The 17,372-nt window shown below is 39.5% G+C and overlaps 1 non-coding gene across 1 annotated transcript; it reads right to left on the reverse strand.

The window, feature by feature from the left end:
- Nucleotides 1–16,784: 16,784 nt before the first annotated feature.
- LOC116858373 lies at nt 16,785–16,891 on the reverse strand. The gene has a single exon (XR_004380900.1). It is a non-coding gene; the product is annotated as a U6 spliceosomal RNA (small nuclear RNA).
- Between the last annotated feature and the right edge of the window lie 481 nt (nt 16,892–17,372).

A 17,372-nucleotide genomic window follows, 5' to 3' on the forward strand; every position in this document is an offset into this window, starting at 1 on the left:
CTGAGTCTTCCTATAGCACATATGTACACATCCCATGTGTATGTATATGTAACATGTATGCAATGTAATGTATGTATTTGTAATAATGTGTGATTCGTGTATTAATTTATATGTTAACATGTGTTACCTATGAATCAATATATAACATTTGTGTAACTATGTTATATATATTCACATTATATATACATAATATGATATGTACACATAATATACAATTCCATATTCACAATTAATATTTATATCCAATTAAGTATCCTCCTGCTCTCTGGATTCTCTCTCCCCTGACATCAGTTTGTTCATATTGCTCTTCTGCTATTGCAAGTTTTCCTCACGTCTCGAGTTTCCCTTTGAAAGGAGGGCTGCTGCAAGGATTAGTACAGGTGGTGGGAAGAGGGTGGAAATTATGGGCAGTCAGTTTACCGAAATGTCCTGGGGTACACAGGCTGTTAGAGCCTTGTTCCTTCAGGGTGAGCTATGCCCTTGCAGAGAGCTCCCACCTCATCCAATCCAAGGCTTCAGCTGAGGGCTTCGTACATTGTTGTTTTTGGGCAAAGGGTGGAAAGTAGGGACCCACCGCAGCCAGAGTTCCTGCGCAGCCATTACTGAATCTTGCCACCACTCCTGTCTAGGTATGGACAGATGTAAGCTTGTTTCTCCAGTCTTTTAGGGGAGAACTTCTGCTGACCTTCAGACATTCAGATCACAATCTACCCAAACAATCAGACCTCACATGAATTATATCACTCAAGATTTCCTCAAATTTCGTAGCCTATTGATGGCCCCTTTCTTCTTTTTCTATATCCATGTATTTTCTTGCTTTTTAAAAGTATCTTTCCTGTCATTTCACTGGGACTCCTAGAGGAAGCAATAGAGCTGCTTGGTCCATATCCACCATTGCTATCATCGTGTCCATCCTGCCTTGACCAAAATTATCTCCTGCCATCCACCACCATCGTGTACCTGCTTTACATCATGAGACCTGGGGCTTAGGGGTTGGCTGTGGGCTGGACAGCCTCTTGTATTCAGTGTACAGGACGGCCATGCTTTCCCCAGAAAAGCAGAACCCAGGCCCCACTTTCAGGTATTCTGATATAGTAGGTTAAGATGGAGCTCAGGACTTTAACAAGGGGACCTGGTAATTCGGTCACAAGACTGACCACTCTCTGGAAACAGAGGCATTTTGGAGACAGGAACTGAGCCTTGACCCTCCTGCACCATCTATGGGCTGCATGGCCTTGGGAAATTTAGTCTCACTCTCCCACCTGTAAAAGGAGAGGATACTGGTCCCTTCCTCATGAGTTTTATGGGATGAATGAATGGTAAGATGCAGCAGAGGACAGAGGACTGCTTGTAGGAAACACTTGAGGTTCTTGTGGGTGTACCCTAGCTCCTGTTTTGTGTATGTATGGTGGGTTTCAGCTGGTTACCCTGAGTTGGGGTCTCTCAAGCCATGGAATTCAAATTGTATCATTCATGTGTTACCTTCATGAGCCAGTGACATGTGGAAGACAGTCAATGTCATCACAAAGAGACTCCAGCTCAATGCTACTTGAATCTTTCTGAAGGATTTTTCAGGTTGTTCTGACCCCTTCTTGGACATCAGACTTGTGACCATCAATCCTTTCAGGAGACAGGTTATCTGCCTCTAACTCCCTTGGATAATTTGCAATTGCAAATGTACTGTTCTGAGGAAAACCCACCTAGCATGTTAGAACCATGCCCAATATAAAGAGTAGAGTGGCTGTACAGTCATTTACCTCATTGGCTTGAGTGGATGCTACATTTGGTGTGTCTCACCCCTCATTCACATCCATGTGTTTCTAAATGTCTTACCAGGATGGTGTGCTCTGGAGGACACCTAACTTCTACTCATCATCACATAATTTCTGTTAAATACTTTTCTTGGTAATAAATACCTTCATCTTCTTTAAAGAAAAAATGAAAATCTACAGTTTTTTTTAACACTCATCTACAGCTAGAGGCATATTATGTATAACATCTTCATCTTGAGGTAGAGTTGGATAATAATTCCAAAGGTTTTGAAGAAATCCCTGAGCTGGATACAAAATTGAGCCCATATCTAGAACAGAAATCCGAGACCAGAGCTGCTGCCAAAATAAATGAGGGGATTTTATTCTACTTTGAAAAGATGAGAAGACATCAACTAGTGATAAATTAAATGATTAAGATGAAATGAAAAAATCTCCCTCTCTAATCTAACACGAATGTCAGCAGTTGGAAAAGAAAGCTGATTTGGTTATCAGAGTAGGTGGGTCAAAGTTCATCTTGATAAACTTCAAAGAAAAAGAATGACCTTGCTTTAAATTGTTGATGCCTAGCTCTTCAAAAGAGAATGGAGGTTGTTTCAAAATACACACTTCTTTCTTTGATGTTGCCATGAGCTGAAAGATGAAAACACATCATTACAAAATGGATGTCAATTCAAAGAATATCTACTCTGGAAAACATGATCTTATCAGAGAAAGAAAAGGAGAGAGAGACGAAGGGAAAAGGAAGCTCATATTAAGGTGACTCTGAAAACCAAGGAAATTTTTCCTTCTGGCACAAATGCAAAAACATGGGATTATGGGGAGGGAAAAAAAACTAGAGTAGCATGGAGCTCTTTGTTTCCAATTTATGTTTCCCTTTTACATATTTCATACTTCATTGAAATTTCAGGGAAAGTCAAGTTTTGCTTTTTCTCTTTTTCAAATCCTGTGACCTCCCCATGCCCCTGCCATGAGCAAATCCATACTGTGAATGAAGCAATGGTTCCACAAGGAGCATAAGGGCACCCTCCTCACACCAAAGAACCCAGGGTAGCCAGCACAGCTCAGTCCCCTATGATGGCCACTAGGTTCCCTGCCAGCTTCTTCAACCTCTGAGCACTCCTGCCCCATCACCCTTAAGGTTGGGAGTGAGACGGGAGGCAGCCTCCACGGGGGAGTTTTGGAATAATTTGAGTTTAGATAATGAAGGTTTTCCAAATCTTTTCCAATAGAAACTATTTTTTCTGTATTTCTCTTAATCATTCTTACATACACACTTCTGGTTGTTGATTTAGAGTGAAGCTTCCATACTCTGTTATATTGTTTTCTATTCTTTCCTTTTTAAGATTTTATTTATTTATTGCAGACAGAGAGAGAGGGCACAGGTATGCAGGAGCAGGGGAAGAGGGGCAGAGGGAGAGGCAGGCTCCCCGATGAGCAGGGAGCCCAGTGTGGGACTCCATCCTAGGATCCTGGGATCATGACTTGACCTGACAGCAGACATTCAACCTACTGAGACACCCAGACACCTCTGTTTTCTACTCTTCACCACCACACATTGGATTCAGTCTCCCAGAGCTACTGGATCTCCTCTCTGTTAGGTTGTTCAGTTGAGCTACTGGTGCAATGTTTATTACATACAATAACAATTACAATAGAGGTGCTTGTGTGGCTCAGTCGATTAAGCATCTGACTCTTGATTTTGGCTCAGGTCATGCTCTCAGGTCATGAGATTTAGCCCTATGTGTTGGACATAGGGCCTGCTTAGGATTCTGTAACTCCCTCTCCCTTTGCCCTTCTCTTGCTGCTCACCCTCTCACCCTCAAAATTTTTTAATTAGAAAAATAACAGCTACAATAATAATTCTCCTTAAAATTCAACAACATAAAAATTAACTGATGTAACCCACCACATCAATAGGTAAAAGAAGAAAAATCACATGATCATAAAAATAGTTGCAGAAAAAGCACTAGACAAGTCTGATACCAATTTATGATTAGTTTCTGTAAACTAGGTATAGAGAGAAATTTCCTCAACTGGATAAAGTACATCTACAAGAAAGCTACAGCTAACATCATACTTAATGGTAAGAAACTAGAAACCTTCCCACAAAGATCAGGAATAAGCCAGGTTTGTCCCTTTTCATCATGCTTCTCAACATTGTACTGGAAGTCCTAGCTAATGCAACAATACAAGAAAAGGAAATAAAAGATTAGGAAAGAATAAATAAAACTCTTTATGTGTAGATCCCATGATTATCTACATGGAAATTCTGATAAAAGTTACAAACAAAAACAAATTTATGAAAACAGTTCTGGAACTAATCAATGATTACAGCAAGATTCTAGAACATGAGGTTAATGTACAAAATTCAATTGCTTTCCTGTGTACTAGCAATGACCAAGTGGAATTTGAAATACTGCGTTGTGATCACGTTGATTTGAATTCCTAATGCTTAAATCAAATTCAACTTTTCTTCCTGTTTTTCCCCCTTTTTAATTGTGGAGTTTCATCTTTTTTTTTAATTTTCTTTAGGTCTTCTCTGCCCCTATCCTGTTTTTCAGTTGAAGCTCAGGAGCAAGAAGGCACAGTGAATAAATAGGTCTCTCCTCCATCCCCCATCCCACTCTCAGGGAGAACAGCACATTAGTCAGTAGCAAACATACACAGTGCTCATTCAGTCATAGCTGTCCTGGGAAAGAGTTACAAGTAAGGCAATAATTTACCTACAGTTTTTAATGTATGGTTTTATGATCAATAAATATAAAATTTGAAGGTTAAATGCAATAAAAACTTACGGTTTGGAACACCATATTTTCTCCTAGGAGAACAAGGGACTAAAAAGAACTTTTGTTCCTTTAACTATATGGGAGGGGAAAAAAAAAAGAAAAAAAGACTTCTCTTTCAGAAAAAAAAACTTGAGACTTAAAGAATAAATGATGAGGGGAGGAGTCAAGATGGCGGAGAAGTAGCAGGCTGAGACTACTTCAGGTAAAGGGAGATCAGCTAGATAGCTTATCTAAAGATTGCAAACACCTACAAATCCAACAGGAGACCGAAGAGAAGAAGAACAGCAATTCTAGAAACAGAAAATCAACCACTTTCTGAAAGGTAGGACTGGCGGAGATGTGAATCCAAAGCGACGGGAAGATAGACCGCGGGGGAAGGGGCCGGCTCCCGGCAAGCGGCGGAGCAATGGAGCACAAAGTCAGGACTTTTAAAAGTCTGTTCTGCTGAGGGACATCGCTCAAGAGACTAAACCGGGGTGAAGCCCACGCGGGGTCAGCGTGGCCTCATGTCCCACAGGGTCACAGAAGGATCGGGGGTGTCTGAGTGCCACAGAGCTTACAGATATTAGAACGGGGAAGCCGGCTACAGAGACAGAGCTGATGAGTGAGCTCTAAGCTCGGGGTTACCTTGAACTGGTCACAGGCTCGGTCAGCACGGAGCGCGGCCGGCCGGAGGCCTGGGTGACGGGAGTAATTGGGCGCTGTTCTCTGAGGGAGCACTGAGGAGTGGGGCCCCAGGCCCTCGGCGCCTCCGGGTCGGAGACTGGGAGGCCGCCATCTTCATTCCCGTCCTCCAGAACTCTGTGGAAAATGCTCAGGGAACAAAAGCTCCCGAAAGCAAACCCGAGCGGATTACTCAGCACGGCCCCTGGTAAGGGCGGTGCAACTCCGTCTGGGGCAAAAACACTGGAGAATCACTACAACAGGCCCCTCCCCCAGAAGATCAACAAGAAACCCAGCCAGGACCAAGTTCACCTACCAAGGAGTGCAGTTTCAATACCAAGGAGAGCAGCAGAATTCCAAAGGAGGAGAAAGCAAAGCACGGAACTCATGGCTTTCTCCCTATGATTGTTTAGCCATGCAGTTAATTTAATTTATTTTTCTTTTTCAATTTTTTTTCTCTTCTTCTGCTAATTTTTTTTAACTTTTACCCTTTTCTTTTTTAACGTTTTTTAACTAGTTAATCTAATATATATATATATTTTTTCCTTTTTATATTTTTTCATTCTTGGTTTTCTTTTTCTAATTGTTTCTTTTCTTTTTTTTTTTTTTTCTTTCTGAACCTCTTTTTATCCCCTTTCTCCCCCCTCACGATTTGGAATCTCTTCTGATTTGGCTAAAGCATATTTTCCTGGGGTTGTTGCCACACTTTTAGTATTTTACTTGATCCTTCATATACTCTTATCTGGACAAAATGACAAGGCGAAAAAATTCACCACAAAAAAAAGAACAAGAGGCAGTACCAAAGGCTAGGGACCTAATCAATACAGACATTGGTAATATGTCAGATTTAGAGTTCAGAATGACGATTCTCAAGGTTCTAGCCGGGCTCGAAAAAGGCATGGAAGATATTAGAGAAACCCTCTCGGGAGATATAAAAGCCCTTTCTGGAGAAATAAAGAACTAAAATCTAACCAAGTTGAAATCAAAAAAGCTATTAATGAGGTGCAATCAAAAATGGAGGCTCTCTCTGCTAGGATAAATGAGGCAGAAGAAAGAATTAGCGATATAGAAGACCAAATGACAGAGAATAAAGAAGCTGAGCAAAAGAGGGACAAACAGCTACTGGACCACGAGGGCAGAATTCGAGAGATAAGTGACACCATAAGATGAAATAACATTAGAATAATTGGGATTCCAGAAGAAGAAGAAAGAGAGAGGGGAGCAGAAGGTATATTGGAGAGAATTATTGGAGAGAATTTCCCCAATATGGCAAAGGGAACAAGCATCAAAATCCAGGAGGTTCAGAGAACCCCACTCAAAATCAATAAGAATAGGTCCACACCCCGTCACCTAATAGTCAAATTTACAAGTCTTAGTGACAAAGAGAAAATCCTGAAAGCAGCCCGGGAAAAGAAGTCTGTAACATACAATGGTAAAAATATTAGATTGGCAGCAGACTTATCCACAGAGACCTGGCAGGCCAGAAAGAGCTGGCATGATATATTCAGAGCATTAAATGAGAAAAACATGCAGCCAAGAATATTATATCCAGCTAGCCTATCATTGAAAATAGAAGGAGAGATTAAAAGCTTCCAGGACCAACAAAAACTGAAAGAATTTGCAAACACCAAACCAGCTCTACAGGAAATATTGAAAGGGGTCCTCTAAGCAAAGAGAGACCCTAAAAGTAGTAGATCAGAAAGGAACAGAGACAATATACAGTAACAGTCACCTTACAGGCAATACAATGGCACTAAATTCATATCTCTCAATAGTTACCCTGAATGTGAATGAGCTAAATGCCCCAATCAAAAGACACAGGGTATCAGAATGGATAAAAAAACAAAACCCATCTACATGTTGCCTACAAGAAACACATTTTAAACCCGAAGACACCTCCAGATTTAAAGTGAGGGGGTGGAAAAGAATTTACCATGCTAATGGACATCAGAAGAAAGCAGGAGTGGCAATCCTTATATCAGATCAATTAGATTTTAAGCCAAAGACTATAATAAGAGATGAGGAACGACACTCTATCATGCTCAAAGGATCTGTCCAACAAGAAGATCTAACAATTTTAAATATCTATGCCCCTAACGTGGGAGCAGCCAACTATATAAACCAATTAATAACAAAATCAAAGAAACACATCAACAATCATACAATAATAGTAGGGGACTTTAACACTCCCCTCACTGAAATGGACAGATCATCCAAGCAAAAGATCAACAAGGAAATAAAGGCCTTAAATGACACACTGGACCAGATGGACATCACAGATATATTCGGAACATTTCATCCCAAAGCAACAGAATACACATTCTTCTCTAGTGCACGTGGAACATTCTCCAGAATAGATCACATCCTCGGTCCTAAATCAGGTCTCAACTGGTATCAAAAGATTGGGATCATTCCCTGCATATTTTCAGACCACAATGCTCTGAAGCTAGAACTCAATCACAAGAGGAAATTTGGAAAGAACCCAAATACATGGAGACTAAACAGCATCCTTCTAAAGAATGAATGGGTCAACCAGGAAATTAAAGAAGAATTGAAAAAATTCATGGAAACAAATGATGATGAAAACACAATGGTTCAAAATCTGTGGGACACAACAAAGGCAGTCCTGAGAGGAAAATATATAGCGGTACAAGCCTTTCTCAAGAAACAAGAAAGGTCTCAGGTACACAACCTAACCCTACACCTCAAGGAGCTGGAGAAAATACAAGAAAGAAACCCTAAACCCAGCAGGAGAAGAGAAATCATAAAGATCAGAGCAGAAATCAATGAAATAGAAACCAAAAAAAAAAAAAACAATAGAACAAATCAACGAAACTAGGAGCTGGTTCTTTGAAAGAATTAATAAGATTGATAAACCCCTAGCCAGACTTCTCAAAAAGAAAAGAGAAAGGACCCCAATAAATAAAATCATGAATGAAAGAGGAGAGATCACAACTAACACCAAAGAAATACAGACCATTATAAGAACATACTATGAGCAACTCTATGCCAACAAATTTTACAATCTGGAAGAAATGGATGCATTCCAAGAGACATATAAACTACCACAACTGAACCAGGAAGAAATAGAAAGCCTGAACAGACCCATATCCAGTAAGGAGATTGAAAATCAAAAATCTCCAAACAAAAAAAGCCCAGGGCCAGACAGCTTCCCGGGCGAATTCTACCAAACATTTAAAGAAGAACTAATTCCTATTCTCCTGAAACTGTTCCAAAAAATAGAAATGGAAGGAAAACTTCCAAACTCATTTTATGAGGCCAGCATCACCTTGATCCCCAAACCAGACAAGGATCCCATCAAAAAAGAGAACTACAGACCAATATCCTTGATGAATACAGATGCAAAAATTCTCACCAAAATACTAGCCAATAGGATTCAACAGTACATTAAATGGATTATTCACCACTACCAAGTGGGATTTATTCCAGGGCTGCAAGGTTGGTTCAACATCCGCAAATCAATCAATGTGATACAACACATTAATAAAAGAAAGAACAAGAACCATATGATACTCTCCATAGATGCTGAAAAAGCATTTGACAAAGTACAGCATCCCTTCCTGATCAAAACTCTTCAAAGTGTAGGGATAGAGGGCACATACCTCAATATTATCAAAGCCATCTATGAAAAACCCACCGCAAATATCATTCTCAATGGAGAAAAACTGAAAGCTTTTCTGCTAAGGTCAGGAACACGGCAGGGATGTCCGTTATCACCACTGCTATTCAACATAGTACTAGAAGTCCTAGCCTCAGCAATCAGACAACAAAAGGAAATTAAAGGCATCCAAATCGGCAAAGAAGAAGTCAAACTATCACTCTTCGCAGATGATATGATACTATATGTGGAAAACCCAAAAGACTCCACTCCAAAACTGCTAGAACTTGTACAGGAATTCAGTAAAGTGTCAGGATATAAAATCAATGCACAGAAATCAGTTGCATTTCTCTACACCAACAACAAGACAGAAGAAAGAGAAATTAAGGAGTCAATCCCATTTACAATTGCACCCAAAACTATAAGATACCTAGGAATAAACCTATCCAAAGAGACTAAGAATCTACACACAGAAAACTATAAAGTACTCATGAAAGAAATTGAGGAAGACACAAAGAAATGGAAAAATGTTCCATGCTCCTGGATTGGAAGAATAAATATTGTGAAAATGTCTATGCTACCTAAAGCAATCTACACATTTAATGCAATTCCTATCAAAGTACCATCCTTTTTTTTTTTTCAAAGAAATGGAACAAATAATCCTAAAATTTATACGGAACCAGAAAAGACCTCGAATAGCCAAAGGAATATTGAAAAAGAAAGCCAAAGTTGGTGGCATCACAATTCCAGACTTCAAGCTCTATTACAAAGCTGTCATCATCAAGACAGCATGGTACTGGCACACAAACAGACACATAGATCAATGGAACAGAATAGAGAACCCAGAAATAGACCCTCAACTCTATGGTCAACTCATCTTCGACAAAGCAGGAAAGAATGTCCAATGGAAAAAAGACAGCCTCTTCAATAAATGGTGTTGGGAAAATTGGACAGCCACATGCAGAAAAATGAAATTGGATCATTTCCTTACACCACACACGAAAATAGACTCAAAATGGATGAAGGACCTCAGTGTGAGAAAGGAATCCATCAGAATCCTTGAGGAGAACACAGGCAGCAACCTCTTCGACCTCAGCCGCAGCAACATCTTCCTAGGAACATCGCCAAAGGCAAGGGAAGCAAGGGCAAAAGTGAACTATTGGGATTTTATCAAGATCAAAAGCTTTTGCACAGCAAAGGAAACAGTTAACAAAACCAAAAGACAACTGACAGAATGGGAGAAGATATTTGCAAACGACATATCAGATAAAGGGCTAGTGTCCAAAATCTATAAAGAACTTAGCAAACTCAACACCTGAAGAACAAATAATCCAATCAAGAAATGGGCAGAAGACATGAACAGACATTTCTGCAAAGAAGACATCCAGATGGCCAACAGACACATGAAAAAGTGCTCCATATCACTCGGCATCAGGGAAATACAAATCAAAACCACAATGAGATATCACCTCACACCAGTCAGAATGGCTAAAATTAACAAGTCAGGAAATGACAGATGCTGGCGTGGATGTGGAGAAAGGGGAACCCTCCTACACTGTTGGTGGGAATGCAAGCTGGTGCAACCACTCTGGAAAACAGCATGGAGGTTCCTCAAAATGTTGAAAATAGAACTACCCTATGACCCAGCAATTGCACTGCTGGGTATTTACCCTAAAGATACAAACATAGTGATCCGAAGGGGCACGTGCACCCAAATGTTTATAGCAGCATTGTCTACAATAGCCAAACTATGGAAAGAACCTAGATGTCCATCAACAGACGAATGGAAAAAGAAGATGTGGTATATATACACAATGGAATACTATGCAGCCATCAAAAGAAATGAAATCTTGCCATTTGCGACGACGTGGATGGAACTAGAGGGTATCATGCTTAGCGAAATAAGTCAATCGGAGAAAGACAACTATCATATGATCTCCCTGATATGAGGGAGAGGAGATGCAACATTGGGGGTTAAGGGGGTAGGAGAAGAGTAAATGAAACAAGATGGGATTGGGAGGGAGACAAACCATAAGTGACTCTTAATCTCACAAAACAAACTGAGGGTTGATGTGGGGACGGGGGTTGGGACATTGGGGAGGGTATGTGCTATGGAGAGTGCTGTGAAGTGTGTAAACCTGGCGATTCACAGACCTGTACCCCTGGGGATAAAAATATATTATATGTTTATAAAAAATAAAATTTAAAAAAAAAGATTAACAAAAAAAAAAGAATAAATGATGACATTTCCTTTTTGTTAAGATTTCTTTATTTATTTATGGGGGGAGGGGCACCGGGAGAGGGAAAGAGAATCTCAATCAGGGGCTGAGTCCCATGACCCTGAGATCACCACCTGAGCTGAAAACAAGAGCCAGGTGCTTAACCAACTGCGCCACTCAGGGACCCCTAAAAGATGACGTTTCTATAAAAGAATGCCACCATTTATCATACTATAATAGAGAATTGGGATTTAATGGGTAACAAAACTACTTTCTTTGCACCTGGATCAGCTCACAAGTTCTGATAATTTGAGGGCCCAATTCTCCAGAATCGCTACATTATTTTGAAGAACCCAAGTCAGATACAAATTTACTCATCCAATTTTCTTTTAAAGAGAACCAGACTAAGGTTTTCTACTTTGAGTATACCTTGTCATCTTTGGTTATGGGGCTCAGAGGATCCTGAGTTGATGATATTTTTAATACTATCTTTAACTAAAGAATCGTTTACTGTATCTGAAATTAACCACATCCAAACCTTAACTTTCCCCATGTCATTAACCATGTTATTGATGTCTCCTCTCTGCCCCCAAAATTCAAAGGTTCATAATGACCATAGGTAGGAATATTCCAACATCTCATATTCACCCATCTTCTGAGTCTCTCCTGCATTTCCAAACTCACTCGTTGCTATACCATGATACCCCTGCTCCCCACTCTCCTATCTAAACCTCAGCATCATTTGTTCCAACACCAAGGGTTCATTACCATTTCCCAAACACACCACAAGCCCCTTGCCTTCTGGCCTTTATATACTTTGTTTCCCATCTAGGCATCTCTCCTCTTACACAGCCATTTACAGCTAATAAACCAATAATTCTTCAAGTCATAAATGCAAGACAAATTCAAAAGTCATCTTATCAAAGGTTTCCAGTTCCAAAAGACTATCTTCTTCTGTTCCCTCCTTAGAACTTAGGATTTTAGTCTAGCCTTCATCACATCCATTCATTCAATTTAATTGAGCATTTCATTAAGCTTTGGCAATTTATCAGGCTCCAGCATATATGTTTGGCAACTTTCTATTAAGTGGTCCCAACCATCTAGTAACTTGGGCTTTTCTTGATATTGTAGTACTTGTGTTTATTCTTCTTCATTAGATTGTAAGCTCACCAAGGACAGAAAGTCTCTTACTTAGTTTTGTGGTAAGCTAATGATGAGCATCAAAGGAAGCCAGTACAACTATAAATTAGCTCATGACCAGAAGACTACTCTTGGCATCAGTGGGGTCACAAACACCCTGCCTTCAGATAACAATCCAGTGAAAGCAGCAATAAAAGACCTAAATGTACAAGTTGATTACAATGTTCATATGGAAAGATAAACAAAAGTAGTCAGAAAAAAACTTGGGAGAGGGACACTTGGGTAGCTCAGATGGCTAAGAGTCCAACTCTTGATTTCCGCTCAGGTCACGATCTTGGGGTTGTGAGATCAAGTTCTGCTTTGCATTCCATGCTGGGTATGGAGGCTGCTTAAGATTTTCTCTCTCCCTCCCACTCTGTGCCTCCCCTGTTCCCTCTCTAAAAGAATTAAAACTAGAAATAAATAAAACAAAAGCTTAAATACATCCTAGAAAAATTAAATCAATCAGTCAACCAATTAATCAAACCTCGGAAGAAAATAACTGGGGGGGGGGGACTATCCCTATCAGATATTAAAACATAAACTTTCATTCATTAAAATAGTGCGGTGTTGGCAAATGAAAGAACAACAGGTCAGTGAAACAGAATATGAAGTCCTCAAAAAGAACAAGTACATATGGAAACAGATTATATCATAAAGATGGCTTCTTAGATCAGCCAGTAAAGGGTGCTTGGGAGGCTCAATCAGTTAAGTGTCTGCCTTTAGCTCAGGTCCATGATCCCAGGGTCCTGGGATCAAGCCCACATCTGTCTCCCTGCTCAGTGGGGAGCCTGCTTCTCCCTCTCCCTCTGCCACTCCTTGGTCTCTGACTCTCTTAAATAAGTAAGTAAAATCTTTTAAAAAAATCAGCCAGTAAAAAACAGAATTCTGAAATAAATGTTGGTACAACGGGATAGTTACTTAGAAAAAGTAAAATTGTATCTATAAGTTCACTCCACACCAGAATATGTTACAAACATAACAGAAATATAAATGTAGAATTTTGAAATTATCTAAGTTCTAGAGGAAAATAATAGTAAACATATCACCAGGGATAAGAAAGCCTCCCTAATTATGATTCAAAATTCAAAATTTAGAATTGATGAAAGAAACAACCCTGCAGAAAACTAGGCAAGATATATTGAGAGTGAGTTTACAGGAAGAAAAAAATTGTGACTAGCCCTTAACCATATGAAAAATGATCTACCATATTCAAAATAAGGGAAACCCTGGGGATGGGGTGGGTAAAATGGGTGAAGGTGGTCAATAGGCATGAACTTCTAGTTATAAAATAAGTAAATCCTGAAGATGTAATGTATAACATAGTGACTGTAGTTACTACTGCACTGTATATTTGGAAGTTGTTAAGAGAGTAGATCTTAAAAGTCCTCATCATTGGGGTGCCTGGGTGACTCACAGTTCATTGAGGGTCCAATTCTTGATCATGGCTCAGATCTTGATCTCAGAATCTTGATCTCAGGGTTGTGATTTCAGGCCCCACGTTGGGCTCTGTGCTAGGTGTGGAGCCTACTTAAAAAGAAAAAGTTTTCATCACAAGAAAAATGAACCTATAACTACATGTGGTAATGGATATTAACTAGACTTACTGTGTTGATCTTTTCATAAGATATACAAATATCAAATCATTATACCATATATCTGAAACTAATCTTTTATGTCAATTGTATGTCAATTAAAAAAAAGAATCTAAGAATGATATTTACAAATTACATATTCTAAGATACATGTTATTAATAGGATTTGAACTCTAGGTAGTTGAATTAAAATAACTAATGTAAATTTTATTTAGATAGAAATAAATGGATATTCAAGCTCAATTTTTCACTTATATAGCAATTTTACTTATAAAGTAATTCCACTTATATAAAAATGTGTAGTCCTCTACAAAAGATATCATGGTATCAGTTTCAACATATAAAAATGATTAATTTCAATGAATTAGAACAATTGAAAAATACAACTCTAAAATCATACTGAATATATAATCTTTCTCCAAAGAGATTCACTTTCAAATGGAGGGTAAAATGTTTTTGTAGGCTTTTCTGATTGTTTTGATTCTGAATTAAGTGGGAGTTTGTTCTATCAGGAGTGGCTAAGATTAGGCATACATACCACAGGTATCTTTATACCACCCAAAGCAGACATCACTAGCTGATCATGACATATTTAATCCTATGAGTCTGGATTCAGTCACAGATCTTTTTTAAAGCAGCACTAAATTCAGTCACACCAATCAATTTCTTTAGTACCTGTTGCTACTCCTTGCCTTTGCAAAAACAATCTTCTTTTTTTTATTATCTTATTTTATTTAAATTTAAATAATTAACATAAAGTGTATCATTAGTTGCAGATATAGAGTTCAGTTATTCATCTGTTGCATATTACACCCAGGCTCATTTCATCATATGCCCTCCTTTTTTAAATAAATTTATTTTTCATTTTAAGATTTTATTTGTTTGATAGAGAGAGAGAGCACAAGTAGGGGGAATGGCAGGCAGAGGGAGAAGAAGACTCCCCACTGAGCAGGGAGCCCAATGCGGAGCTCAATCCCAGGATTCTGGGATCATAATCTGAGCCGAAGGCAGATGCTTAACCAAATGAGCCACTCAGGTGCCTCACATCATGGGCCCTCCTTAATGCCCATCATCCAGTTACCCCATCCCTCCACTCTCAAAAATAATTTTTATTATTTTATTTTATTTTATTTTTTCAGTGTTCCAAAATTCATTGTTTATGCACCATACCCAGTGCTCCATACAATACCTGTCCTCCTTAATACCCACCACCGGGCTCATCTAACCCCCCACCTCTCTCCCCTCCAAAACCCTCAGTTTGTTTCCAGAGTCCACAGTCTCTCTTGGTTCATCTTCCCCTCCAATTTCCCCCAATTCCTTTTTCCTTTCCTCCTCCTAATGTCCTCAATGTTATTCTTCATGCTCCACAAATAAGTGAAACCATATGATAATTGACTCTCTCTGCTTGACTTATTTCACTCGGCATAATCTCTTTCAGTCCCATCCATGTTGATACAAAAGTTGGGTATTCATTCTTTCTGATGGAGGCATAATACTCCATTGTATGTATGACCATATCCATTCGTCTGTTGAAGGGCATCTTGGTTCTTGTCACAGTTTGGCAATTGTGGCCATTGCTGCTATGAACATTGGGGTACAGGTGGCCTTTCTTTTCACTACATCTATATCTTTGGGGTAAATACCCAGTAGTACAATTGCAGAGTCATAGGGTAGTTTATTTTTAATTTCTTAAGGAATCTTCACACTGTTTTCCAAAGTGGCTGCACCAACTTGCACTCCGACCAACAGTATAAGAGGGTTCCCCTTTCTCCACATCCTCTACAACACTTGTTGTTTACTGTCTTGTTAATTTTGGCCATTCTAACTGGTGGCATCTCAATGTGGTTTTGATTTGAATCTCCCTGATGGCTCATGATGATGAACATTTTTTCATGTGTCTGTTAGCCATTTCTATGTCTTCCTTGGAGAAGTGTCTGTTCATGTCTTTTTTTTTTTTTTTTTTTTTTGACAGACAGAGATCACAAGTAGAGCAGCAGGCAGAGAGAGAGGGAGAAGCAGGCTCCCTGACGAGTAGAGAGCCCAATGCGGGGCTCAATCCCAGGACCCTGGGATCATGACCTGAGCCGAAGGCAGAGGCTTAACCCACTGAGGCACCCAGGCACCCCTGTTCATGTCTTCTGCCCATTTTTTGATGTGATTATCTATTTTTTGAGTTTTGAGCAAAAACAATTTTTAAATAAGCGGGGAGGAAAACATAAATGGTCACTCTAACAGTGTGTAAGACTTCATAATTCTGAACAATGGGAAAAATAGAAAAAATACAAATTAAAATTAAACTAGGATACCATTTCTCACCCCCTGGGTTGACATAAATACAAAAGGTTGACAGCAAACTGCTGGCAATACCATGAGGAAGCAGGCAATCTCAAACACTGGGGGTGCTAATGTAATAGAGGGAAATTTGACAATATGGAACAAAACTTCATGTGTATTCACTCTTTGGCCCTATAAGCACACTTCTAGGAATCTAGCTTAAAGATACCCTTGCAAAAAAAGTAAAAAGATGTAAGCCAAAGGGCATTCATTGCAGCAAAAGACCAGAAACAGCACACATGTCAAAATAGCGGGAAACTGACAGAATGTGTGAAGTGTGCCATGAAATGGTAAATATGAAGGAGAATTCTGGGTAGAGATTATGTTAGGGTTGCTGTGTTATTCCCTCCACTTTCGTATTTGCTTAAATATATTCTTTTTTTTTTATAATTTTATTTTTTATAAACATATATATATATATATATATTTTTCCCCCAGGGGTACAGGTCTGTGAATCTCCACGTTTACAAACTTCACAGCACTCACCATAGCACATACCCTACCCAATGTCCATAACCCCCCCCAACCCCCCTCTGCCCAGCAACCCTCAGTTTGTTTTGTGAGATTAAGAGTCACTTATGGTTTGTCTCCCTCCCAATCCCAACTTGTTTCATTTAAAAAATATGGAACGCTTCACGAATTTGCGTGTCATCCTTGCGCAGGGGCCATGCTAATCTTCTCTGTATCGTTCCAATTTTAGTATATGTGCTGCCGAAGCGAGCACTGCTTAAATATATTCTTATCATAAAATGTCAACTACTACACCTCCCGGCCTCGCTTTGCAAGATTGGCCCTAAAGGAATGTTGGTAATTTTTTTTTTTTAATTCACCCCAATGGTGTCTCATTAAAGCAAAGATCTAAGGGTGGCTGATGCTTCCTTTTTTTTTTTTTTCAAAGATTTTATTTATTCAGTTGACAGACAGAGATCACAAGTAGGCAGAGAGGCACTCAGAGAGAGAAAGAGAGGAAAGCAGGCTCCCCACTGAGCAGAGAGCCCCATGTGGGGCTCGACTCCAGAACCCTGAGATCATGACCTGAGCTGAAGGCAGAGGCTTAACCCACTGAGCCACCCAGGTGCCCCGGGTTGATGCCTCTTCAGGAACTTGCAACAGTCTTCTGTTCAGGGAATATTAAGTGTTTCTAAAGTTTGAAAGCCATTATTGTATCAGACCTACACCTGCCTACTTTACAGAGAAATATTTGT

This window comes from Lontra canadensis, unplaced genomic scaffold (assembly GCF_010015895.1).
Source record: "Lontra canadensis isolate GAN:19392208 unplaced genomic scaffold, GSC_riverotter_1.0 scaffold135, whole genome shotgun sequence".
NCBI lineage: Eukaryota > Metazoa > Chordata > Mammalia > Carnivora > Mustelidae > Lontra > Lontra canadensis.